The sequence below is a fragment of the Cynocephalus volans genome, chromosome 7, assembly GCF_027409185.1.
Source record: "Cynocephalus volans isolate mCynVol1 chromosome 7, mCynVol1.pri, whole genome shotgun sequence".
Lineage (NCBI taxonomy): Eukaryota > Metazoa > Chordata > Mammalia > Dermoptera > Cynocephalidae > Cynocephalus > Cynocephalus volans.
The window spans coordinates 13,818,370-13,845,185 of NC_084466.1; the positions used below are offsets into that span (position 1 = coordinate 13,818,370).

Consider the following 26,816-nt stretch of genomic DNA (forward strand, 5'->3'; position numbering starts at 1 on the left):
AAATGGTGAAGATGCTAAATATTATGTGGGTTTTGTTTTTTTTTTTTTACAACTAAAAATAAAATTTAAAAAAAAAGAAATAGAGGCCATCATTGTATTTTAGCACAGGCATGACCTGATTATATTTGAATTGTAAAATGATCACTTTGCTGCCTTTAACCTATTAATATAATGAAATACATGATATATGCTAATAGGCTTCTTTATATTGAACTATGTCAGCATTCCTAGAATAAGTCCTACATGAAATAAATTAATTTTATTTCTATATATTAGCAAGCAACCATTGGAAAATTTTTTAAAAATTAAGTACTGTTTGCTATAATACTGAAAAACATAAAATACTTACATATAAATCTTTAAAAAATGTGCAAAATTTGTATGCTAAAAACTATAAAACACTAATGAGACAAATTTTTTAAAAGACCTAAATAAATGGAAATATACTATGTTCACAGAACAGAAAATTGTTTAAATGTCAATTTTCCTGAAATTGATCTATAGAGTCAATGCAATCCCAATGAAATTCCTAGCATGCTTTTTTGGTAGAAATTAACAAACTAATTCTAAAATTCATAATGAAAAGCAAAAGAACTAGATTAGGCAAAGTGATTTTCAAAAAGAAAAAAGTCTGAAGGCCTATAATACCTTATTTCAAGACTCAGAATAGCCAGATAATCAAGACAGTGTGCTACTGACAAAAGGATAAACATATGTGTCAATGAGACTGAATAAACAGTTCAGAAATAGAAATGGTCAAGTGATTTTTGACAAAGGTTCCAAGACAAATCTATTAAAAAGGATCCTCTTTTCAATAAAAGAAGATAGAACAGTTGGACGTCCACATATGAACAAATGACCTTCGACGTATACTTTGCACCATTTAAAAACTAATTCAAAATGGATCATACATCTAAATGGAAAACCTAAAACTATAAAACTTCTAGGACAAAATTTTTGTAACTTTGGGTTAGGCAAAGATTTCTTAAACAGTACATAATAAATATGAACTTTAAAAAAACAGATAAACGAGATTTCATCAAACTTTATAGCCACGCTCTTCAAAGGTCACTGTTAAGAAAACGAAAACATAAGCCAGACTGGTAGAAAGTATGTGAAAAACACACACCTGATAAAGAACTGGAATCCAGAGTACAAAGAACCCTCAGAACTCAGTAATAAGAGAACAAACAAATTAAATACAGTAAGGAGCAAGAGATTTGAAAGATATACAAATAGCAAATAAGCCCAAGATGCTCAACACATCATTAGTCATTAGGGAAATGCAAATTAAAATGATACTGGATACCACTACACACCCATTAGGATGAATAACAAAAATTTTTAATTGACAATACCCCATGATCCTGAGGATGCCAGGTAACTGGAACTCTCCTACATTACTGATCAGAATGCAAATGTTACAGACACTTTGGAGAATAGTTGGCAGTTTCTTAAAAAGTTAAACATACACTTACGTGCCACCTAGAAAAATGAACAGAATCAAGAAACAGGAAAGTTCACTATGTTTGTCAAATGCAAGGTCAATTCAGAAAATCAACAGCATTTCTCTACTCCAGCAATAAAATAACTACACTTAGGAAACATAACAAATAAATATAATTCACCATAACAAAGACTATTGTATCTAGGATAAAAAAGACCTGTACAAAAATTTTTTCAAATCTAATAAACAACACAGATAAATAAATATATTCCATGCTCTTGGATGAGAAAACTTAACAAGGGTATCAGTTCTCTCCCAAATCAATCTACAAATTCAATGCAATCTCAATTTCCAGGTGAATTTAAGATAAATGATTAGCTTATTTTAAAATTTATATTAAAGAACAGTGCATAAATAGTTAGGTTAATCTTGAAATAGCTAAACAAAGAGTGTCATATTTTACTAGGTAATACATACCACAAAGAATAGTTTAAAAAAATATATTAGAGCATGAACAGATAAACAGACCAATGGGATAGAATAGACAGCCAAGAAACAGATACACACACATACATAATGTATACACAATACATACATACTCTGTTATGGACTGAATTGTGTCTCCTCACCCATACATATGTTGAAGCCCTAGCCTCCAATGTGATGGTAGCTGGAGGTGGGGCCTTTGCAAGATAACTAGGTTTCATGAGGTCATGAAGAAGGGACCACCCCCATGATGGGATCAATGTCCTTATAAGAAGGACCAGAGCTCGCTCTCTCGTAGCCATGTGAGGCCACAGTGAGAAGGAGGCCATCTGTAAGCCAGGAAGGGGGCCCTTACTAGAACCTAACCAGGCTGGCACCCAGATCTTGAACTTCCAGCCTCCAGAACTGTGAGAAAATAAATTTCTGTTGTGCAAGTGTTGATTAAAATGATCGGAGACGCGAAGGGAGACGCAGCAGATGAGATGCAGGTGAAGAGCGGGGGGCTACTGCTCTCTCAGGCAAATAGCGCCGACCCAGCCGCTGTTACAGCTTTTATCACTTTTAGCAAGCAAGTGCATGCAAGATAAGCATTAATGCATAAATTCTGTTATACTATTCTCATCAGCAGAAGGCCGTTACCTCCCTTCTGAAGCACTTGGTTATCTATATTGTGTCTCCTGGGAACATCCCAAGAAAGGGTTCTCACGACTTCAAGCTTTGTCAAGGATTGTTTGCAATCCTTGACATTTCTTGGCTAACTCGTTTGTGAGTTCACCAAGTGAACACATCCTTGGGTGCTGTCCACAGAAGTCCATTAACCATTTCCTTCATGCAAGCTACCCCGTCTACGGTATTTTGTTATGGCAGCCTGAGCTGACTAAGACACACACATATCCTATGACACTACATTTCTGCTCTTGGGTTTATATGCCAAAGAGAGTCTATTACAGGCCTGTCACAATCACATAAGAGTGAGTAAGGTTACAGATAAACATAGTGGCCATGAGTTTATCATGGCTGAAGCTGAGTGATGGTGAACCATGGGGTTTACTGTAGTGCTCTCTCCACTGTTGTGTACACTTAAAAATTTCAGTAATAAACCAAGATATCAGAAACAAAGCCAGAATCAAAACGTGAGGTGCTTCAGTGACCACACAGGAACTCGACTTAGATACAAGTCTCTAGGGTTACAGGCTAGTATGTGTAGTCCTACCAGAGACAGAGAACATGGCTTCAAGCTGCTCAAGGAGGGACTAAGTCCAGAAAATCAAAGATCTGTGTCATTTACAGAGAAGGCTAAGAATACTCCCTTCACAGTTTGCTGAAGCAGCAAAGAAACTGAGCCTACAGTAATAGCCTTGGGAAAGAAAAAGAATAGTCCCAACAAAAATTAAAATCTAAGGCCTACACCACACCCAAATTTGTGGTTTAGATTTATCCTCACCTACTGATAGCTCTAAGGTTAAAAAAAAAAAATAATAACATAAAAGCTAACCTAAGACAAGACTCCCTCAGGACCCAGCAGTAGTAAACACAAAGTCACTCTATAGAGATACTGTCATGAGCTAGGGCACATGGGAACTGCAACTGCAAACAAAAATCCACTGAATATGAGCTCACAATAAAGAATTACAAACAACAAGAGACAACAGACTACCCTGAGGGAGAATCTGATAACCTGAGAGCCAGAAGTAAAAATCTGAACACTATAAATATCTGTAAAATGCTTAAATTCTTTTTTAAAGGAACAGGAACCATAATGAAAAAATAGTACAGACCGAGAGAACCATGCAATGGCTTCCCATTGCCCTCTGAGTAAAGGCCAAAGTTTGTACAAAGGCCTGTAAGCCCCTGGGACCTCTCTTCTCTCCCTGGCCTCATCTCCTACCTCCACCTCCCACTCATTCCTCCAGCTGTACAGTTGCCTGAGGCCATGCTTCCACCTGAGGGCTTTTGCTCTGGCAGTTCCTAATATCTGGACTACTATTCCCCAAGACCTCCACATGCTCATTCAGGCCTCTACTCAAATGTTGCCTGATCTCTGAAGCCTTTCCTGACTATACTCGTTAAAACTGCAACCCCACTCACACACCCTGACACTCCCTCCCCTGGTTTATTTATTTTTGCATAGCATATATTATCATCTCACATATTACATAATTGTATTGTACTTTTTTATTTTGTTTACTGCCTTTCACCCCCATGCATAATGTAAAGTCAACGAGGACAAACATTTTGTCTGTTTTGATCAGTATAGGATCCTTAATGCCCCAAACCATGCCTATCATAAAGTAGGTGCTCAATAAGTATTTACTGAATGAAAAAGAGAATGCAAACAGAGATGGGGAAATTAGAAGGGAGCTGGACACTCCTATAAAATATGAGGCAGAATTCGCTCAGTCGTTCAGTCATGCACGCATGCTCAAACATTACTAAGTGGCTACTTCATACAAGAGGGTCAAGATACTCCTTTCCTCACTTTGCAAATTCTTCCCTTTTCTCCTAAAAAATAACTAAAATAAACTTTTCAAAGAAAAATTGACCATAAAATATCAGCACATTTTCTGTTATTAAAGGTACACAGTGGAGTAAAAATCACCTTTCATAATTCAGCTTCCTGTTCTTTATTTTTATCCTTCCTTAGAACTCATGTGCATGTCCACACCATCAACCACCAATTTCTATCTAACCGTATTTCTGAGTACAAACTCTTGTCCCCTACTTACTTACTTTCTGGGTTTTGAGAATATTCTACCTATTATTGACACCTGTACCTTTGGATATTGATATCAAAATACAAAAAGTAGGTATTAAAATGTACCACTTCATCTGTGAGCAAGAATTAGCTAAGGTACATTATTTGGGAAGAAAAAGGCTGATGACTGCAACATAGGATTATAATATTTACCTCTGCTAATTCCAATTGTATTCTTATTAACATTTAGATACTCGTGCAATCTGATAAAAGCACAGCTTATGGTTCATACAAGACTTCAAAGAGGCACAAAATGTGAAACAATATTACTATATTTCCTTGACAAAAATCTGTTTGCAATTCTCTTTGGTTAGCCCAATAACTTTCAGATAACAATGAGTATTTTTTGCCTTACAATTACTATTAGGGCCAAATAGCGTGTCACCTCATCTTGCAGTGTTAAAATTTGGAATTGTACTGCATTGAGTCCACTAATAATCAAAAACTAATATTATTCTTAGGTTTTTATTATAGGAGTTCCACAATTGTTACACCAATGGTGTCTGAAATACTTAATCGTGGGGTTTAGGAAAAAATAAACACACACAGATGTTACCAGTTTTTAATTCTAACTATAGCATACATGTTTTTAAAATAGTCACTGGGTATCCAAACCGTCAAAGCTGTTTGTATAAACTATAATACCTTTATTGTGTCACTAGAATGTTTCACCTTTTGAGCCCCATGTAATAACTTCTTTTAGAGTAGGGTTACAGCTTTTATCAAGTCCTGCCTAACACTGCCATCTAGTGGCTCAGAGTGTGACCTCAGGCAAAGCCTATGTAACTGCTGATTGTGCACATTTCAGAAAGGGAAAATAGCTTTAACATGGAAGCTCACATAGTCAATATTAAAGTTCTGTAACAATTCTTAGTAATATATAAAATAATTTATTTTAGATATTTTATAAATGCTTCAAAGATGTCACCCTACAACTCATTATTTAGCTCTTATTTTTAACAGGTCAGGATTTTCTCATTCTGTTCCTCTTTATGTACTTATAAAGATTTTCTAGAAGTATGTATTTCAATATTTGAAAATATACTTTGTTTATAAGAAAACAAAAGCAATCATTTACTTATACAGAAAAAATATCAAACTTCTTTGTTTTAGAAATAGCTTATTTCACTAATGCAATAACTCTATAATGCACTGAATTGTCTCCTGGAACAAGTTCTGCTGTATCAGTACCAGGTTGATAACTTCCCGAGAAACAATGTCCTTTCTTGGATTCTGATTAATTTCTCTACTTCTCTAAGCATGAATCCCACAATAAAGAAGAGGAGCATAGATCAAGATGGTGGAATAGATGGTCCCCACAACTGACAAATTTACAACTATTAAAAAGCAAAGACTGCCAACCTGGGACTGCTGGAGCTCAGGGGAGGTGGGAGAGAGAGCCTTGGCTTTAGCGAAGGCAGGGAAAGTTGTGAGAGAAGAAGAAGAAACAATTCCAACTGTTTCAAGCCCTGGCCACATCAGGGCCGGCCCTGCGAGGGGTGGGAAGAGCTTTAGCACACAGAGCAGGAGCCAGCAAAAGCTGTAGCTCAGCCCTTTGCATTAAGTTGCCTGGAATCTGAAGGGGAAAAGAGGGCCTTGAACCACACTATACCAGCCCCCAGACCAGGGAGACCACTGACAGTGTTCCTGTGGACCCACATAGGAGTGAGGGGCCACAGCCAACGGAAGAAAGGAGCCACCCAGAGGCTGCAAGGCCCACCCCCCAGGAAGCATTTGGAGTGTGGGATGGAGGCTGGCCTGCTGGAAGAACATTTGGGGTGCAGTGTGGGCAGCTGATCTGCCTTCTAATCAGCACAGGCCCACCAAGTGGAGACTGGTCAGGGCCACAGAACTGCAGGAGGTGCAGTTTGCTGGGAAGACTCAGTCCTGGGCCTGAATTTCCATGCAGCCCAGGTATATCTGACCTCACAAGATCTAGAAGTGATTAAAAGGTCAACAATTAAAATCCAATCCACACAAAAAGCTTTCTCTAGAGAGTCAGCAGCAAAGCAGCAACTTAGCACAACTGCAGGGCTCAAGTGCTGGTCCACACAGGAAGTCCCCCAATTTTGGGATTAACCAAAACTACAGAACAGAGACAAAGCTCTGATACTAATCAGGAAAGGTCTAACACCACCAAAGAACACCTATAAAACCTAGAAGAGGTAGCAGTCTCCTCAAATGCCCAGACATCAACATAAAGACACAAAGATCAAGAAAGAACAGAGAAATATGACACCAACAAAGGAAACAAACCAAGCACCAGCAATGGACCCAGAGGAACAGCAGATCCATGAAATGTCAGACAGAGAATTCAGCATAACCCTCTTAAGGATGTTCAGGGAGTCACAAGAAAATGCAGATAGAAAACTACATGATATCTGGAAAACAATCCCGGAGCAGAATGAGAAACTTGACAAAGGAACTTGGTCCTGGCAGGATGGCTCCTGCAAAGAAGGAGGGCAAGAAGAAGGGCTGTTCTGCCATCAATGAGGTGGTGACCCGAGAATATACCATTAACATTCACAAGCGTATCCATGCAGTGGGTTTCAAGAAGCGTGCCCCTTGGGCACTCAAAGAGATCCGGAAATTTGTCATGAAGGAGATGGGGACTACAGATGTACGCATTGATACCAGGCCCAACAAAGCTGTCTGGGCAAAAGGAATAAGGAACGTCCCATACTGTATCCGTGTGCGGTTATTCAGAAAACGTACGAGGATGAAGATTCATCCAACAAGCTCTATACTTTGGTTACCTATGTACCTGTTACCACTCCCAAAATTCTGCAGACAGTCAATGTGGATGAGAACTAACTGCTGATTGTCAAATAGTTATAAAACCACAAAAACAAAAAACAAAAAAAAACTTGATAAAGGGATTGAATTAATTTTAAAAAATAGATATTCTAGAAATAATACCTTATTTCAACTGTAAAAATCAATAGAAAGCTCCAACAGCAGACTTAATCAAACAGAGGAAAAGACTCAGTGAACTTGAACATATGACATATGAAATTATCAAATCAGAGGAGCAAAAAGAAAGAGTAAGAAGAAAAAATACAACAGAAATACAGCAAATATGGGATTCCCTCGAGCAAAATAACCTCCACATAATTGGCATACCTGAAGGAGAGGAAAAAGGGAGAGATGTAGAAAGCATATTCAAGAAAATACTGGCTGAAAATTTCCTAGTATGGAGAAAGATGACAGCATCCGGGTACAGGAAGCTCAGAGGTTGCCAATCAAATTCAATCCAATGAGGAACATCTCAAGGCACATCATAATCAGATTATCAAAAACCAAAGACAAAGAAAGAATACTGAGCAGCAAGAGAAAAGAAACACACAATATCAGCAGAGCCCCAATACATCTCTCAGCATATTTCTCAATAAAAATCCTACAGGCCAGAAGAGAATATGATGAAATATTCAGGGTGCTGAAGGAAAATCACTATTAGCTAAGAACTCTATCCAGCAAAACTAGCCTTCAAACATGAAGGAGAAATTAAGTCTTTCCCAGACAAATAAAACCTAAGGGAGTTCATCAACACTAAACCTGCATTACAATTAATGCTATAGGGAGTTCTTCAACCTGAGAGAAGACATCGCTACAGAGCAGTAAGAAAACATTTGAAGGTATATAATTCATTAGTTAAGTAAGTTCACAGACAACCTCAGTATACTCCAACGTTGTAGGGTGGTGAATAAAACACTTACATCCTTAGTATGAAGACTAAAGGACAAACCTAACAAGACACTAACATATGCAGCAACCATGAAAGAGGCAATATTAAAGGATATAACTTGAAACAACAAATTGTCATAAAGTGGGGGAATAGCACCAAAGTGTAGAGTTAGCTTTGGCTTCTTCTTTCTTCTTAGATATCATAGTTGTTATTAGTATAAAATAACTGGTTATATTATAACATCTTTTTTATAAGCCTCAGGTAACCATAACACAAAAATGTATAAGAAACACACAAAAATAAATAGCGAGAAATCAAAATACACTCCTACAGAATACCACTCAATCACAAAGGAAGACAGTAAGACTGGAAAAAGGATCAACAAAACAACAAGGAAAAAAAGATCAAAATGGCAGTAACAAGTCCCTATATATCAATAATAACTCTAAATGTAAATGGATTAAATGCCCCAATTAAAAGACAGAGTAGCTCAATGGATTGTTAAACAAGAACCAAAAATATGCTGCCTACAAGAAATTCACTTCAGCTATAAAGACACACACCCTCTGAAAGTGAAAGAATGGAAAAGATATTTCATGCACATGGAAGCCAAAAAAGAGCAGGAGTAGCTACACTTGTATCAGATAAAATAGACATCATGCCAAGGAAAGTAAAAAAAGACACGGAAGGTCACGATACAATGATAAAGGGATCAATTCAACAAGAGGATATAACAATTCTAAATATATACACAAACAACTTCGGAGCACCCATTTATATAAAGCAATTATTATTAGACCTAACAGGAGAAACAGACTCCAACACAGTAATAGTTGGGGACTTTAACACACTTTCAACAAAGGACACATCACCCAGACAGAAAATTAATTGGGAAACAACAGAATTAATCTCTATGCTGACTGGATATAATGAACATATATAGCACATTTCATCCAATAGCTGCAGAATACACATTCTTCTCAGCAGCACACGGAACGCTCTCTAGAATAGACACCTTAGGTCACAAATCAAATCTCGAGGGCTGGCCAGTTAGCTCAGTTGGTTAGAGCACAGTGTTGTAACACCAAGGTCAAGCATTCAGATCCCTGTACCAGCCAGCCGCCAAAAACAAAACAAATCTCAATACATTTTTAAAAACTGTAATCATATCAACTACCTTGTCTGACCACAATAAATAAAACTAGAAATCAATTACAAAAGGGAGACTAGAAACCACACAAATACACGAAATTAAACAATATGTTGTTCCTAAACAACCAATGGGTCAAAGAAGAAATCAAAAAGGAAATTAAAAAATTCCTCGAGACAAATGAAAATACCACATAGCAGAACCTGTGGGACAAAGCAGAGGCAGTTCTGAGAGGCATGTGCACAGCAGTCAATGCCTGCATCAGAACAGAAGGCCTCGGCCGGGCACCGAGTAGGGACGGCCCGGCAGGCGTTCGCGCCCTCCTCGGCTCCGGGATGATCGGACAAAGACTCTCTTCTCCTTTTTGTCCCCGAGCCGGCCGACCCAGGCCCGGCGTGGCGGCCGGAGCAGAGGAGAGCAGGGGCGTGGCGGACAGCCCGCCCAGAAGGCCCAGGGTGGGCAGGACAAGCCGGGCACGCCGCTGTCCTCTCCCACAGCCCGGAGCAGCAGGTCCGCATCCGGAGGAACAAGGCCGCGGCCCTGCTCAGATCGCAGCCCGCCACGTGCTGTGGCTCGGGTGAGACGTGGAGGAAGCACCTCAGCAGAGTTCGGGAAGCGGATTTGTCGCAGGAGAAGGAAAACATCACACTGTTTACCCACCCCCACAGCAGTCTTCACATGGACCCAAATGTGTATGTGACGGTTGTCATCCTGGGACAGGATCCAGATCACGGACCTAGTCAAGCTCATGGGCTCTGCTTTAGTGTACAAAAGACCTGTTCCACCTCCGCCCAGTTTGGAAAACATTTATGAAGAGCCATATACTGACATTGATGGTTCTGTTCATATCGGCCACAGAGATTCATCTGGGTGGGCCAAACAAGGTGCTCTGCTACTCACTGTTTGGCTCATCAAGCCAGTTCTCATAAGGAGAGAGGTTGGGAGCAGTTTACCATGCGGGTGTGTCCTGGCTAAATCGAAATTCGAATGGCCTTGTCTTCTTGCTCTAGAGCTCTTAAACTCAGAAGAAGGGCAGTGCCACTGACAGGAAGCAGCCACCATGTACTGCAGACTGCTCATCCATCCCCATTGTCCCTGTACAGAAGGTTCTTCGGATGCAGACATTTTCAAAAATCAACGAGCTGCTGCAGAAGTCTGGCAAGAAGCCCATCAACTTGAAGGAGCCGTGATCCTGAACTGAGGGGTGGTCTGTCTCCATTGGTGGTTTTAAGAAACTGCTATTGAAGTATTTGTCACTTCTGAAGTTGAATGGAAAAGTTCCCTATTAATTCTTAAGTACTCTGCATAAGGAGAAAAAGCTTCTGGAAAGAAGCTGTGAACCAGGCTGCTATGAATGGCAGAAACAGCATAGACTGAATGTCTTTCTTTGTACCCTTGCTTTAGCCTAAAACGCAGATGAGGTCAAATACTCACCTGGCTCTCTTCAGCTCCCTAATGTTTATGAGTAAAAGGGGGAGATGCACACCTTTTCGTACAGCAAGTAGTTTGGTACCCACTGCTACTTTTTACCTGGTAGGTTAGGCTTCAGCTTATAAGGTGTTGGCTGTTTTTGTTATTAGGAGGCCCCTCCATCCCCCACACAGCCCACAAGCATTCCAGGAGCACTGCCTGCTCCCTTAATCTTTCAAGGGGCCCTTAGGCTCCTCCTTGAAGGAAGCAGGGCAATGTTTTGCAAGTTTCTAGAAATCTGGCCCAGAAATTAGGGATCAATTCCCTGATTATAGTAGAGGTGAAGATTCCTAAGGAACAGTCCTTGGTGTGAGCCTTAACGGTAGAGGCGAAGAGAAATGAGTTGTATCTTGTTTATCCTGTAATTTTGGGGGTGTTTCTTGGAATAAGCAGTGGAAGTTGAACAAGAGAGAGGAGAAAGGGGATTTTTTTTCTTTTTAAATGGGTGATTTCCTCCTAGGGTTATCCTGAGTTAGGGTTTTTCAGGCAACACAGACTGCCAAATTCTGTTTTTTATGGACTGAAATCACTTTGGGATATTTTTTTCTACAACACTGGAGAATTTTACTTTTTGAAAAAGTACTTATGCAGATACATATTTTTTTCCAATCTTTTTTTTAAAGAGACAATCTTTATTGGGTCTGCACCTCCATCTTTGATCTTGTTAGAGATGTTTTTGCTATTAGCCAGGTTAACAAGTTAACCCTGCACTAGTTTGGAAATAAAGATTGTTGAAGTTTCAAAAAAAAAAAAAAAAGACTTCAAATAAACACCCTTACATTACACCTCAAGGAACTAGAAAAACAAGAACAAATCAAATCCAAAATCAATAGATGGAGAGAAATAACAATGAAACAGAGAGTTGGTTTTTTGAAAAAATAAACAAAATCAATAAACCTTTAGCTAGATTAATGAAGAAAAAAGAGAGAAGACTCAAATAAATAAAATCAGAATTGAAAAAGGAGACATTACAACTGATACCACAGAAATACCAAGGATCATAAGAGACTACTATGAACGACTACATGCAGCAAACTGGAAAACCTAGAAGAAATGGATAAATTCCTGGACACATACAACTTCACCAAGGTTGAAACATGAAGAACTAGAAAACCTAAACAGACTGATAACAAGTAATGACATTGAAGCAGTAATAAAAAGTCTCCCAACAAAGAAAACCCCAGGACCAGAGGCCTTCAGCGCTTAATTCTACCAAACATCTAAAGAAGAACTAATACCAATTCTTCTCAAACTCTTCCAAAAAACTGAAAAGAAGGGAATATTTCCAAACTCATTCTATACAGCTAACATTAACCTCATACCAAAACAGGAAAAAGACACAACAAAAAAAGAAAACTACAGACCAATATCTCTAATGAACACAAATGCAAAGATCCTGAATAACATACTAGCAAACAGACTCCAACAAAATATTTAAAAGATCATACACCATAATCAAGTGGGATTCATCCTAGAGATGCAAGGATGGTTCAACATATGCAAATCAATAAACATGACACATCACACATCAACAGAGTGAAGGGAAAAAAAACCCAAACATATCATTTCGGTAGATGTAGAAAAAATTTGATAAAATCCAACACCCCTTATGATAAAAACACTCAATAAATTAGGCATAGAAGGAATGTACCTCAACCCAATAAAGACAAGGATGCCACTTTTCCCACTCTTATTCAACATAGTACTAAAAGTCAACAGGCAGAGCAAAAAGGCAAGAGAAAGCAATAAAGGGCATCCAAATTGGAAAGGAAGCAGTGAAACCATCCCTATTTGCAGATGACACGATCATATACATAGAAAACTGTAAAGACACCACCAGAAAAATTACTAGAACTAATAAATGCATTCAGTACAGTGGCAGAATACAAAATCAACATAGGAAAATCAATAGTTCAATATATCAATAACAAAATACTTGAGAAAGAAATCAAGAAAGCAATCCCATTCACAATAGCTGCCCAGAAAGTGAAATTAGGAGTAAATTTAACCAAGGAGGTGAATGAAGGAAAAAAAAAAAAAAAAAAAAAATGATCACTTCAATAGATGCAGAAAAGGCATTTGATAAAAATAGACAAATAGACCAATGGAACAGAATACAGAGCCCAGAAATAAACCCACATACTTACAGCCAATTGATTTTTGACAAAGGTGCCAAGAACAAACAGTGGAGAAAGGACAGCCTCTTCAACAAATGGTGCTAGGAAAACTGGATGTCCACATGCAGAAGACTGAAACCAGATCCCTATCTTTCACCATACATAAAAATCAACTCAAAATGAATTAAATACCTAAATTTAAGACCTGAAACTGTGAAACTACTAGAAAACATAGGGGAAGAAAACATAGGGAAACACTACATGAAATGGGAGTGGGCAACACTTTGTTGAGAGAGACTACAAAGACACAGGCAACTAAAGCAAAGATACACAAATGGGACTACATCAAACTAAAAAGCTTCTGCACAGCAAGGGACACTATCAACAAAGTGAAGAGACAACCTACAGAATGGAGAGAGTGCTTGCAAACTACACATCAGACGAGGGGCTAATATCCAGAATATATAAGGAAATCCAACAACTCAACAGCAAAAAAACCCAAATAACCCAATTAAAAAATGGGCAAAGGACCTGAACACACATTTCTCAAAAGACATACAAATGGCCAAAAAGCACATGAAAAAATGTGCAAAATCACTAATCATCAAGGAAATGCAAATTAAAACCACAATGACTTATTATCTCACTCCAGTTAGAGTGGCTATTATCAATAAGACAGAAAATAACAAATGCTGGTGAGAATGCAGAGAAAAGAGAACCCTCCTACATTGGTGGGAATGTAAATTGGTCCAGTCGTTGTGGAAAACAGTATGGAGGGTCCTCAGAGAACTAAAAAGAGATCTACTTTATAACCCCACTATCCCACTACTGGGTATATAGCCAAAGGAAATGAAATCAACATATCAAAAATACACCTGTCATCACAACACTATTCACAATAGCCAAGCAATGGAATCAACCTAAATGCTCATCGACAGATGAATGGATTTTTTTAAATGTGGTATATATACACAACAGAATATTATTCAGCTATACAAAGAAATATCCTATTCTTTGCAGCAACATGGATGGAACTGGAAACCATTATGTTAAGTAAGTCGGGCACAGAAATACAATTACCGCATGATTTCACTCATGTGGAATCTAGAAAAAAAAAAAGTGGTTCTCGTAGAAGTAGAGACTAGTGTAATGGTTCTCAGAGGCTGGGTGGGAAGGAGAAGTGGTGGACTAACATGTACAAAGCTATGCTATCTACCCTAAGTGAATCATTGTACAGCATATGCATGTATTGAAACAATACACTGTACCCCACAAACATGTACAAGAAAATATCAAAATTAAAAAAAATAATAAAATAGAACAATTATAACAAGAAGCAGCACATAGAATCAGAGATGTCCTTCATTCGTGTTACCTACCAATGTGTTGATTTCCTGACGACATCTCTGCCTCATACTTTCCCAGCCACTGCTTGAGTATCCTCAATGTCAAATTCAGCACCTCCCAATACAGATCACTTCATCTTGAGACAGTTAACGCTGCAAAGTGACTCCTTATACCAAGCCCAAAGTTATATCCCATATCATCTCTGGTGGTCTTAATTCATACTAGGCCATGGTCCCCCCATTTTTAATTCCTCTCTCACAGGGCAGTCCTTTCCATAGCTCAAGATAGTCCTCCTGCCCCAGCTTCTCCTCTCCAGGATAAGTGTTGCCTGTTTCTTGCCCATCACTCCTTTGGCAGGTCTGCATCCCTGTCGCAACCTGATGGCAACCAAGACCATAAGAGGTGTTAAGTAGCAGTCACACCATGATGCCATTTCACAAGCCAAAACAACTCTGCCCTTCAATGCTTCCACAGTTGAGTTTTTAGGCTCAAGAGGAAGACTTGAGGTTCTGTCTCACCTTCTGTGTTTTGCACGTTGGTTACGAAGCCCATAACTACAGCTTGCTGAGCCAGCTAATGTGTTACACTCTTTTGAAGAGACTGCAATCAGCTCCCCCCGAACCCCCTGCTCCCTCATCTCCAGGGACATTAGTGCCCCTCTAAGAGTACATTCCCCAGCCTCCCCTATTATTAGGTGTGGCCATGTGACCAAGTTCTTGCCAACAGTTTGGGAGCAGGAATGACACCTGCACCCTATAAGGCACCTGGGAAAAGGCAATCCCTTATCCTGCACATCCCTTTTTTCCTCCATGCCAGCTGGAAATGGAAACAATGGGAGCCACCTTGGAGGGCACATGCTGAAAAGGACAGAGCTGATCCACCAGCCTGCCCACCCACCAAAGAGAAATAGACATCTGTGTTCTCTGAGCCACTGTGTTCAGGATTTCTTTGTTATAGGAGCTTAGACCTTACCATAACACCAAAATATCCTCCTAGCTTTTGTAATTTGCAAATGTGATGAGCAAACACACTATATTTTCATATTAATCACTGATAAAATGTTAATCAGAACAGAGCAGGGAATAAGAATGCTATAAAAAGGTAAATGTCATTCTTTCATTTTTATATTATTGTTACAATAAGGCAGATTGCTTTCACAGCTTAAGAAAACAGCACTAGCAAGTAGAAGATTCTGAAGTGAGCTGATTCTGGAAAAGAGCTAGTTTCTTTGTTCCCCATTTTACAGCCTCCTGGATGAAGTAAAGGTGATGACGACTGCAGGGAAATACTGCTTCAGATTAAGCCATTGGGAAAGGTCCTGAAAGGACCCACTGATTTTATCAGGAAAACCTATCCTGCCTTACCCTTACCATTCACAAATGTAAAGCTTTTAAATTCATCCTCATCATCAGAATATGGTAAATGGGCAGACCCAAAACTATGACAAAAAAACTGTCAAAGGATACAATCAGCAGAGTAAAAAGTCACCCTGTAGAATAAGAGAAAATATTTGCAAATCATGTATCTGATAAAGGTTTAATAACTAGAATATATAAAGAACTTCTATGACTCAAAAACAAACAACCTGACTAAAAAATGGGCAAAGAACCTGAATAGACATTTCTCCAAAGAAGATATACAAATGGACAACAAGCACATGAAAGATGCTTAACAACATTAATCATCAGGGAAATGGAAATCAAAACCACAAGACATCACCTTACACTCATTAGCATGACTACTCTCAGAAAGAAAGAAAATAGCAAGTGCTGGTGAGGATGTGGAGAAATTGCAACCCTGTGCACTGCTGGAGGGAATGTAAAACGGTGCAGCCACTAGGGAAAATAATATGGCCATTCCTCAAAAAATTAAGCATATAATTACCACCTGACATCCAGCAATTCCACTTCTGGGTATATACCTAAAAGAACTGAAAGCAGGGACTTGAAGAGATATTTGTATACTCATGTTCAAAGCCACATCATTCACAATAGCCAAAAGACAGAAACAACCCAAGAGTCCATTGATGGATGAACTGATAAAAAAAAATGTGATATCTACATACAACAGAATATTATTCGGCCTTAAAAAGGAAGGAAATTTTGACACATGCTACAACATGGATGAACCCTAAGGACATTATGCTAAGTGAAATAAACCAGTAACAAAAAAACAAATACTATATGATTCCACTTTACATGAGGTATCTAGAGTAGCCAAATTCATAGAGACACAAAGAAGAATAGTGGTTGTAGGGATGGGGGTGGGGGCATGAGGAGTTGCAGTTTAATGGATACAGTTTCAGTTTGGGAAGATGAAAGAAGTTCTGGAGATTGGTTGCACAACAATGTGAATGAAAACAGTACTGAACTGTACACTTAAAAATGATCAAAATGATAAGTTTTATGTGTTTTATATATACATAAATGCATGTTTAAAAACATGCCAAATTTGTTCTAAGGTCACCTTTTCATTTAACACTTTTTTTTTTTGACTGGTAAGGGGATTGCAACCCTCGGCATAGTGTTGTCTGCACCATGCTAAGCCAGTGAGCGCACAGCCATCCCTACATAGGATCCGAACCCGCGGCCTCGGCGCTATCAGCACTGCACTCACTCAAATGAGCCACAGGGCTGGCCCTACATGTAACACTTAATAGAATGTCAGGCACAAATAATATTAAAAATGGAATCTTCTCAATGCCCTAGCACAGGAATATATACTCCTATAGAGGAAAACTGCTTCCTAAAAAGGATAGGACACTTCCAATGAGAGCAGAAAATCTATAACCAGCATGTTGTAGATGAATGAAGACAATGTCTATTACATAACACTAAATAATATAGAAATATTTATACATTAACATTAAAATATTGTTATTATCTTCCAATTAATAGCTTTTACAAAAATTTATTTCAATTTCAACAAGTCAAGTCAGGTAAAGAAGAACTCCAGCATCCACTAGTCACCTGCAGGTGGCAGTAAAAGCATGGGACTTATGTCAAAGCAGCCTTGAAACATCAATCAGTATGGAAAACTGGATAACATATATAAGAAATCTAAAACTAGTTCGTGCTCAATTAACTATGTAAGTACTCCTACACTAAATAAATTGCAATACTTCTCAGATACGATACCTTTTTATCTTGCCCAGAAATGTTCACCTTAATTTAAGGCCTCTACACAGCCAATCCTAATCTTTCTATTCCTTTTTTGTCTCATTCTTGTATTTGATTATAAAATAAAAATTTTATTTTTGTCTTTGTGATTATATTTACCTGGTAACAATTAGCCAATCATTTTTTGAGACATGGCATAACTTTTTTATAGAAAAACACAAACACTAGTCAAATCAGTAAGCCTATTTATTAAGGGCATACTGTGTGAAGCACTATGCTAGGTGCACTGAAATATTTGAAGATGTATATGCCAGGTCCTTATCAACAAGACATGCACCAAAAATACAGAAACAAAACCTATGATTACTGATCTTAAAATAAAGTGTCAGACTAACGTGAGAAGAATAAACCCTATACCAGAGGCAGGAAGAAGCAACCCATGAGTCTGTGCCCCTGCATCCACAGAAGCACCCCAGCAGCTGCCCTGCAGGTCTCTAAGGGTGGTGCTATCTACCTCCTTCCTTCCTTTTTTGTTAAGATTCTGTTTAGACTGCATGGTATGCTGATGGCAAGAAGCTGTATGAGTTGAAAGTCATAAACTTCTCATAAAGTATATCTGTATGAAAAGTACTAGCAATAAGAAGATAACATTGCTGCAAAAATTCAACTGATTTGTGACTGGTGCTAGACTTATTTTATAAACATAAGGGAGAGTTCTGGCAAACAACTCTTCTGAGTAATCCAGGTCAATGCAGTTTTATTATCAAGAAAAAAAGGATGAACAATTTTTATGTCTTCTTCTGCAGGCTGATTATAATGTCTCCAAAAGGTTGACTTAAAAATAAATCTAAGGGCCGTCCCCGTGGCTCACTTGGGAGAATGCGGTGCTGGTAGCGCCAAGGCTGCGGGTTCGGATCCTATATAGGGATGGCTGGTGCACTCGCTGGCTGAGCGTGGTGCTGACAACACTGTGCCGAGGGTTGCGATCCCCTTACCGGTCAAAAATAAATAAATAAATTTAAAATAAGATAAAAAAAACACACTAAAGAACAACACAATAAAAGACATATGATAAAAGCAAGGCAAAGGTCAGGAACTAACATGATCCCCCATCAGGACACTGGACACTTTGAGTTTAGAGTAGGCCCAAACACCAGCAGACATATTCTAGGCTTACCTCCCTGGGATGAGGCTTTATTAAATGGATTCTGGACACACTAAAGTTTCCATGCTCAGACCCCCATGTCCTATCCTGACAGCTCTAGTCTACAATCCTACAGAAATTCAGAAGGAGACCAAAGATAAAATACTCACTGCAATGGAAATAGTTGAGGAGAGGAATTCTTTGAAATTATACATGTCAGAAGTGAAAGGCCCCTTAGAGAAGGACTCGTCCAACTTCCCTTTTCTTCCAATTGGGGAGAGTGATGATCAGAGAAATGACCTAACTTGGTTAATTAATTAGTGGCACATGCGGGGCTCCACACAGCTATCCAATCCCTGTCTAAAGAAAGGAACAACTTAAATATGCTGTGAAGAAATAAAGGTATGTTTCAGATAAGAGAGAAAAAGACAGCCAGTATTTGGTGTCCATGGCACACATTCTACTCTAGGTATGAGGTATGAGGCAATTCATAGATAAGAACTGACACTCAAGGTGGTAAAAAAAAAAATTATTAATGGAAAGAGCTTACAAGAAGCAGAGATGCACTCGAACCCAGTTTTTGCCAATCCCAAAGCACACACTTTCTTTCAAAGGCCTTTTTCAATATGAAATGGTGTAATGGAAATATAGCTTTAACCTGCACAATTTGCTAGTATAGCTTTAACCTGCACAATTTGCTTCTGCAAACGCTTTGCTAAAACGGGGAAACATACCTAAGGGCATTTTAAGTAAAGCAGCTTCTAAGGGGCTGTTGAAATGTAAAGCAGCTTCTAAGGGGCTATTAAGCAGCAGGGGGCCCAAGTACACTAAACATTCCAAGAAGGGGGTGGTCCCCACCCGGTTCCAGGGACCGGCTGGTTCCTTATCTAAAAGCCTCCTTGCCAGGCACCAAGGAAGATATACGATTGAAAGAAGCGCCGTTATCGGGGGTACCAGCCTACTAAAGCCCACCTGTAAATCTAAAGGCGCCACAGATCTACCGGGGTACCAGCCTGCTAGAGTCTGCCCATAAATCCAAGGGCACCACAGATAACCGACAACTCATCCTGTCATAAAGATCTGTTCAGGAAAAACTGTATAAAAAGTGCTTGTGTTGTAAACTGGGGGCCGCTTTCTGAAAGGCAAAGCGCCCCAGCATGCTGGAAAAATAAAATTCCTCTTGCTGATTGCAACGGTCCTGGTCTTGTGGTCTTTGTGAGGCGAGCCACTCCGGCGTGTAGGATTTGTGCTTGGTGCACGGGTCTTACAATGGAACACACATACAGGAAAGTACAGTATGCTGGAAAACCTATTTGTTTTTCCCTTCTCCACCCTGCTCTCTGTCCCAGGGGCTGGTGGGTACAAATTCTACCCAAAGGCTCAGGGTCCCTGGCTTCCAGCTGAGTCCTGCTAATGGGAGCCTCAGAGGAGATTTAGGCTAGAAAGAGCCTGAGATCAGGGTATTGTTCCCCTGGTTTCTTCCTATAAAGGAACCTCAGGCTTCCAGTCTCTCAACAGAAATCACTACTCTTCTCAAAAAGTAGCTGACTTGACAGAGGTCTCTCTCCCAGTTTCTAGAAACAACAAAGCAATAGTCCCACAGTCCTACCATCCAGATGTCTGGTGTCCCTCCCTCATTATTACATGCTCCCACACCCCAGCAAAAAGTTTTACCACCTAAGCAAGAACTCCTAAACATTTTTAGTTTGACCTGCTTTCTGAAATTCATACAAATGGATTCATACATATGAATTCCTTCATGTCTGGCTTTTTTAACTTAACACTATATACATGAGATTTGTCCATATTGTATATGCCTTGTATGTCATTTGTTTTATTGTGAACAGCATTCCACTCTATGTTGACACTATAACTGACTGAGCCATTCTACAGCTGTTGAACATTTGGGCTGCTCCTAATGTGAAATTACTATAAATAATGAACATTTTTTTAATGTCTCTTGGTGCACACAAACATGCATTTTTACTGATTTTATACCTATGAGTGTACTCTGAGTCATAGCTTTACATGTATCTTCATTTTAGCACTTAATATCAAACTGTTTTCCACATTAAAACTCCCACCAGCAATGTACAAGAGTTCCTGGTTAATCAATATTTTCACCAACACTTCACATTGCAGTCTTTTTCACTGCAGGCATTTGGGTGAGTGGCTAATATCTCACTGTGGGTTTTTCTTTTTCCTGATTACTAATGAAGTTGAGCAGACTTGCATGTTTATTGACCACTTGGATATCTTCATTTTTGAGTGCCTGTCCAGGTCTTTTCAAGAGATCTTCCCAGGCACTACAATTACATGTCCAGGCTGACAGACTCCAGCTACAAAACACTTCCTTGGGAATATCAACTCATTAGTGAGAAACAGGAAAAGAAAAGGATGTTCTATTCTCTTGGAGATTGTTTGCTAAAAGTCAAATGACCATTTCTGATGATTCTCTTTAAGTAGGACCAACTTCAACAAAATTTACCAAAACAAACTATAATAACATAATGCATACAGAAAGAGCATACAATCTGAGAATCTTAATATTCCTGGGTCCCACCATCTACAATATACTGTGTCCTCAACATATACTTTGCAGTCAGCATAAAGATTAAATTACATAATGCATTTAAAGCAGTTGGAATCCTACCAGATGATTATTCACCTCTGATTACCTTTGATAATATAGATAATAATGGCAGAGATCATCAAAAACTCTAAATAGCTCATTTTAAAACAACAACCTATGGTTATGTGGTTACTTTTAGTACACAGATTACTGTATACTAAAATCCCCAATTATATACACACTAGTACGTATGTCTGTATTTAAATAACGTGATAACACATCTCTTGTTTATCAGTCCTGGCCCTCCACAAGTACTCTTTCTTCTGAACTGCTACTTCCTCACATGACTAGATGTTTTTCCCTACAGGCTCATCTCCATGTGCACCTCCTTCAACTGTGAGGTCACAATTTGAAGGAAGAGGTCACAATAACCGTGCAGTTCTACTCAATCAGCTGCCTTGGAGACTCACTGGAGCTCTGTTTAGTTAGTGAAATGTCACTAACTGTTCGCATGGGGTCCCAAAAGACTTCAGTGGCTCCCGGACTGATTGCACCATTATGTAGGAGCCTTCTCCTATGAAGATTCTCTTAGTGACAAGAGCTTTAATATCTTTAAGGAATTCTACTTTCGTTGCTGAGTTAGCTCTATTTTAACTAGAATTATCACTTATATATGGTTATATCTGGGCTCAACTTATTGCTGTGAGGTAAGTGATTGTCATATATCTATAAAAATTTTAAAATGTATAACAATTGCTAAAGAAAAGGAATTTGGTAATGCTAAATTTACAATACAATTCAGGAAATCAAATGGAAAGGAGGCTCATATTATCTTGGTTGTAAGATTACAGTTGTAAATTGTTGGGACTGAAAAAAACCACATGTTTAGACAAATACTTTCTCAGTCTTCTTTATCTAGAAACTCCTACTATTCAACATTTCTCCCCCACCCCCACAAAAAAGAGCAGTCAGTTTAGATACAAGTTTGAGAAACAGAGGGGTAGGGGACAAAGTTTCCATAATATCAAAGTTGCTGAATGTTTGGGCTAAATGATAAGATTATCCCCCTAGTTCAGAGCATTCTTTGTCTCCCTCCTACCCTCTTCTCCCTGGGGACTGACTGTCTCCCAACCACTGCGCAGGTGTGTGTGCTGACAGTCCCCATGCTGGGACACATGCGGAGTGACCACAGTGGTCCCCTGGTCACTGTGCTGCAGTGAGGCAACAACGATAAGCCACCCTCACGCTCGCTACAGTAAAAAGAACTCTGTTCAGAACAGGAACTATTATTTTATCTGCAGCACAGACAAATCTCTAATATAGGAGTATGTTTTATGATGGAGATTTGCTGTATGAATCTATTAACTACATCCTTGCTAATAACTATAAAATTGGCTTAACTGAATTATATGCACCCAAAAACTGGGCTCTAGTGCTAAAAGCAAAACTCACTTAAAGCTTTTAACATTTAAACCGGAACTCAAAATGAGCTAAAACAGATTATTTCAAAAAATGAAGGGAAACCTGCAGACTTCGGAAATATATGAAATCCCTGTTTTGCACGGAGAACAATTTCTCTTTCACTCATATTCCAAAATAAGTGAGGAAATTAAAGCTGTATGAATGGTCTCTGATTAAGTTCCTCCATTTGAAAAACAATCCATTAGGTTCAAGTATTAAAAAAGCAAACTAGACACTATGAAGTTTAACCTGTGACCCATTGATTACTTACTGTCAAATGGTCTGGGGGAATTCTTTTCACAATAATTCTGTTCCAACACAAAATCACTTTAAAGAGCCAGGACCACAGAGATTGGTTAAATGCTGTGGGGGTCACAGGGGGGGAGAGGAGGAAGGACACTTCCCCCAGACCCTTGCCTAAATCTCCACATCTCATAAGCTGGTCAAAGTGTCCCCACTGCTGACTCTGGGTTTGGTAATCTGTTATTCCCCAACCTCATCCATTTCCTCACCTACCTATTCAGTCATACATCCAACCAATATTAAATGCCTTTTACACACACATATATGACACATGCCAACTCTCAAGGAACAGAATGTAGTGGAGGATAAAGGCAGGAAAATCTTCAATAGCAATATAAACATGTGCCACCGCAGGGTTAAGTACCAAGTGCCAAGGAACGTCACGGGGCTGAGAAGCTAGCCCAACTCGGCAGCGCTGAGGCAACTCCCTGCAAAAGGCAGCTTCAAGCTAAATGGCAGCTGGCCAAGCCAAGAGGTGGGAGAGCGTGTGGTAAGGACTGTCACAGGTGGTTGAGACAGCATGTGAAAGGCAGGAAGAGCAAATGTGAAAGGTCCTGCATGGCTGAAATGGAGAGTGAGATGGGAAAGAGTGAGAGCTGATCCCAGCTGTTAAGCCAGGCCTACGGGGAGCTCCTAATTTGCCCCTGGATGCCTCTAAGAGACCAGGGATTCAGAAATAAAAATGTCATGTACTGTAAAGGACTCGAGTCTTAATGACCATCACTGCACCTGATGATTTTAACAGCAAGAGGGAAGCTAATTGATACTTCATTTTAGAAAATTTGTCAAAGGCTATGTGAAATAAGGCAAAGGACAGATCAAGTCTGCAGACAAGAGGGTTCTATCCAGCTGAAATATCAAATTCCTGTGTGACATATGAAACATAACTCCATGCATAAAAAATTGATGCATGTACTTCAGCAAAGAAGAAGACACATCTAGTGAATAAAGCAATGAATCATCTCGTAAGAAGTTACGACGGTAGGTAGGGGATGAAGGGAAGGATGCTGAAGTGAACACCTAAAGAAGCTGGGCCCGCTTGTTACCCTGAGTTTTCTCATCTACATGAGAAATAGTTGATCTGGTTGTCTCCAACACTTCTAAGACCCAGTATTCCTGTCATACTCAAAAGGCTGTCATAATCAAAAGTATCTTATCACCAAAGGCAAGAATTTAAATAAGAATTTAAGTCACAGATTTACTATAGTTCTGAGATTTAAAAAAAAAAGCATGGGCCCTCAAACTGTCCTAAATTCAAAAGACAAATACAGTTAAGTTTGTGTACCTTTTAAAAGTTGACAAATTAGGCATAACCAAATATAAAGATGATCAAAATTTTAGAACATGCAAATAAGATGATTTTTTTTCAAGTAAAGAGAAAGTAAAAAAACTAACATAACTAGGCAGGCAGTGATTCGGGATATTCACTTCCCTTTCCGTTGGTTTCATTCCCATTAGGTTAAAACACTCTTAATATGTAAATTATTCACTAAAGACTTTCAGAGCCCTTTCTGCTTAGATGTGCAGGATCTTTATGCATAGAAATTATTTCTAGACTTCCATATGATAGAAAAGGGATATGAAGCATTGGGGACTTAAAAAATAAAAAGCAAACTAAGGCAGGGAAATGTGCACAGCAGAAGCAAATTACCTAGGATCCCAATTTTAACCATTTAGAAATGCTTAAGTAGTAAAAAGTGGATATTCTATGATTTTAGGAACTTGAGTTAGGCTCTGTTTAGGAGTACCTCCTACTAAGCGCTTGGTTGGTACCATGTTAAGCACTTGGAGCTTTTCGGGTTTAGGATCCTCACAATCTTATCAGATGGGTATTACTTCTATTTTAAATGTAAAGAAACTAAGTAGGAACAAAAGCTCAGCATGGTAAGTAACTAGACAAAGACGCACAGCTTAGGAAGTAAAGAAGCTAGATTTTGAACCCCATTCTACTCAACATCAAATCTCTTCTTTCCGTAGATGATCCAGACTTTAAGCATCAAAGTAAACAAGAAAATTCCTCCTTTTACATGATTCTCTTAAATATATGCCATCATTTCAAGGGGAACTTTTGCTAAGCATGATTTCATAAACAAACCATTTATGAAAGAGAAAAACCACATCCAGGGTAAAGTCATAGGTTGAAAAAACCTTATTTGAGAGAGTACTTCCTGAAAGAGACAAAGCAGCAATTACGGCTGAACAGCACTGACTCCCATACCAAGTGTTATATTTGAAACAACTTTTAAAGCAACATGAGAGCCTAAAGCAAAAGAAATACAATATTTCTTAAATACACCATTTCCAGAAAGGGCTATTTTAACACAAGCAACTGAAAGATATCTCTTTTACAGAACTGGGTATACCACAAAATGTTCATCTCCAAGAAAGCCTTTTGACCGACAGGAGGTAAGCTGCATTTAACTAACTTCGTCGTAGATCATTGCTTTACTTACTGAATTCAAAATCATTGTTTTATTTTAATAATTCATGAATAATTAATGAAACTATGTTGGTGAAGGACACAGGTTGAAATAAGTTATGTTACCTTTCCACACTATTAATATGGTTTTGCACTTATTTTCACTATTGTTTTATATTAATTGTAAATGTAAATTTTTTCAATTTAAGGAAAACATTGATATGTTAAGTCATCGATATTTTTAGGTATCTGTGTCACATGGTTTCAATTACATTGTTTGATGAAATGTTCTTAATTGTTTTTATGAAAAGAAAAACTACAGACAATCATGGAATCTAAAGCTTTAAAAAGCTGATTTGGGGGCTGGCCAGTTAGCTCAGCTGGTGAGAGTGCTGTGTTGTAACACCAGGGTCAAGGGTTTAGATCCCCATACTGGCCAGCTGCTCCAAAAAAAAAAGCTGACTTGAAAACCAATCACTTTTCAATATTTATCCAAAAATTTCCCTGTGTTTTCAGAGCACAACCTATACTGCACTGCCTTTAAAACACATGTATCACTCCTATTTTTCTCAAACTTTAGCAAATGAATATAAGTGCTAGTGACAAATTGGCTACATAAAAGCAGTTTGAGCCCAACGGGGGGAAAAAATATAATCAAGATAGTCAGTAGGTACAGAATTTATGTGACAAAATTAGGGGATGAGGATGGATGAAAAAAATACAAAATTTCATTTACAATTCAATTCCTACTATTTAAAAATTATAAAAAACTTTGAGTTAAAAATAAGATTTAAGCCTCCAAAATTATTCTCCTTGTGTGATACTGAAGATTTAATTTTTCTATGCAGTACTTTTCTTATTTGATAGAAATTAATATTTCAGTCACACGAATATTTGGAAAATTTAATATAGGTTTTTAAATATATAGAATTCTATTCCAAAATCACATGTATTTAACCTAAAATTCAGACAACCAGTTGAGTCAGGAAGGGTGGGAGAGAGGAAAACAAACTTGTATTTGTCCACAGCAATTGCTCAAATTAATTCTTAGTTATCAACAGCCCAGGATGCCATTGACCACAGGCTGCTAATCTCCCCCGCAGTTTTCACTAAAGACTGATTCAGGGCTGAATTAGAGAGACAGCCCACTCTGCAAAGTGACATTTTTCAAGGAAACTTTTCATACACCTCCATATTGCAAGGGGATGCCACAGATTCCATCTCTTTGTAGCATGTCTATTTTTAAAGTCTCTGTTGTTAGTGTTGCATGATAGGTGATGGAAGTTTCACACTGACGGGGGTCAATGATATTTATAATCACAACTAAACTGCTTTCCATTT

The 26,816-nt window shown here is 38.6% G+C and overlaps 1 protein-coding gene and 2 pseudogenes across 2 annotated transcripts in view; 2 read left to right on the top strand and 1 right to left on the bottom strand.

The window, feature by feature from the left end:
• UBAC2 (UBA domain containing 2) overlaps window positions 1–26,816 on the bottom strand; it is a 169,566-nt gene that overhangs the window by 103,206 nt on the left and 39,544 nt on the right. The gene's annotated exons all lie outside the window — the stretch shown is intronic.
• Window positions 7,120–7,502, top strand: LOC134382603 (large ribosomal subunit protein eL31-like; annotated as a pseudogene).
• LOC134382381 (uracil-DNA glycosylase-like) lies at window positions 9,776–10,713 on the top strand (annotated as a pseudogene).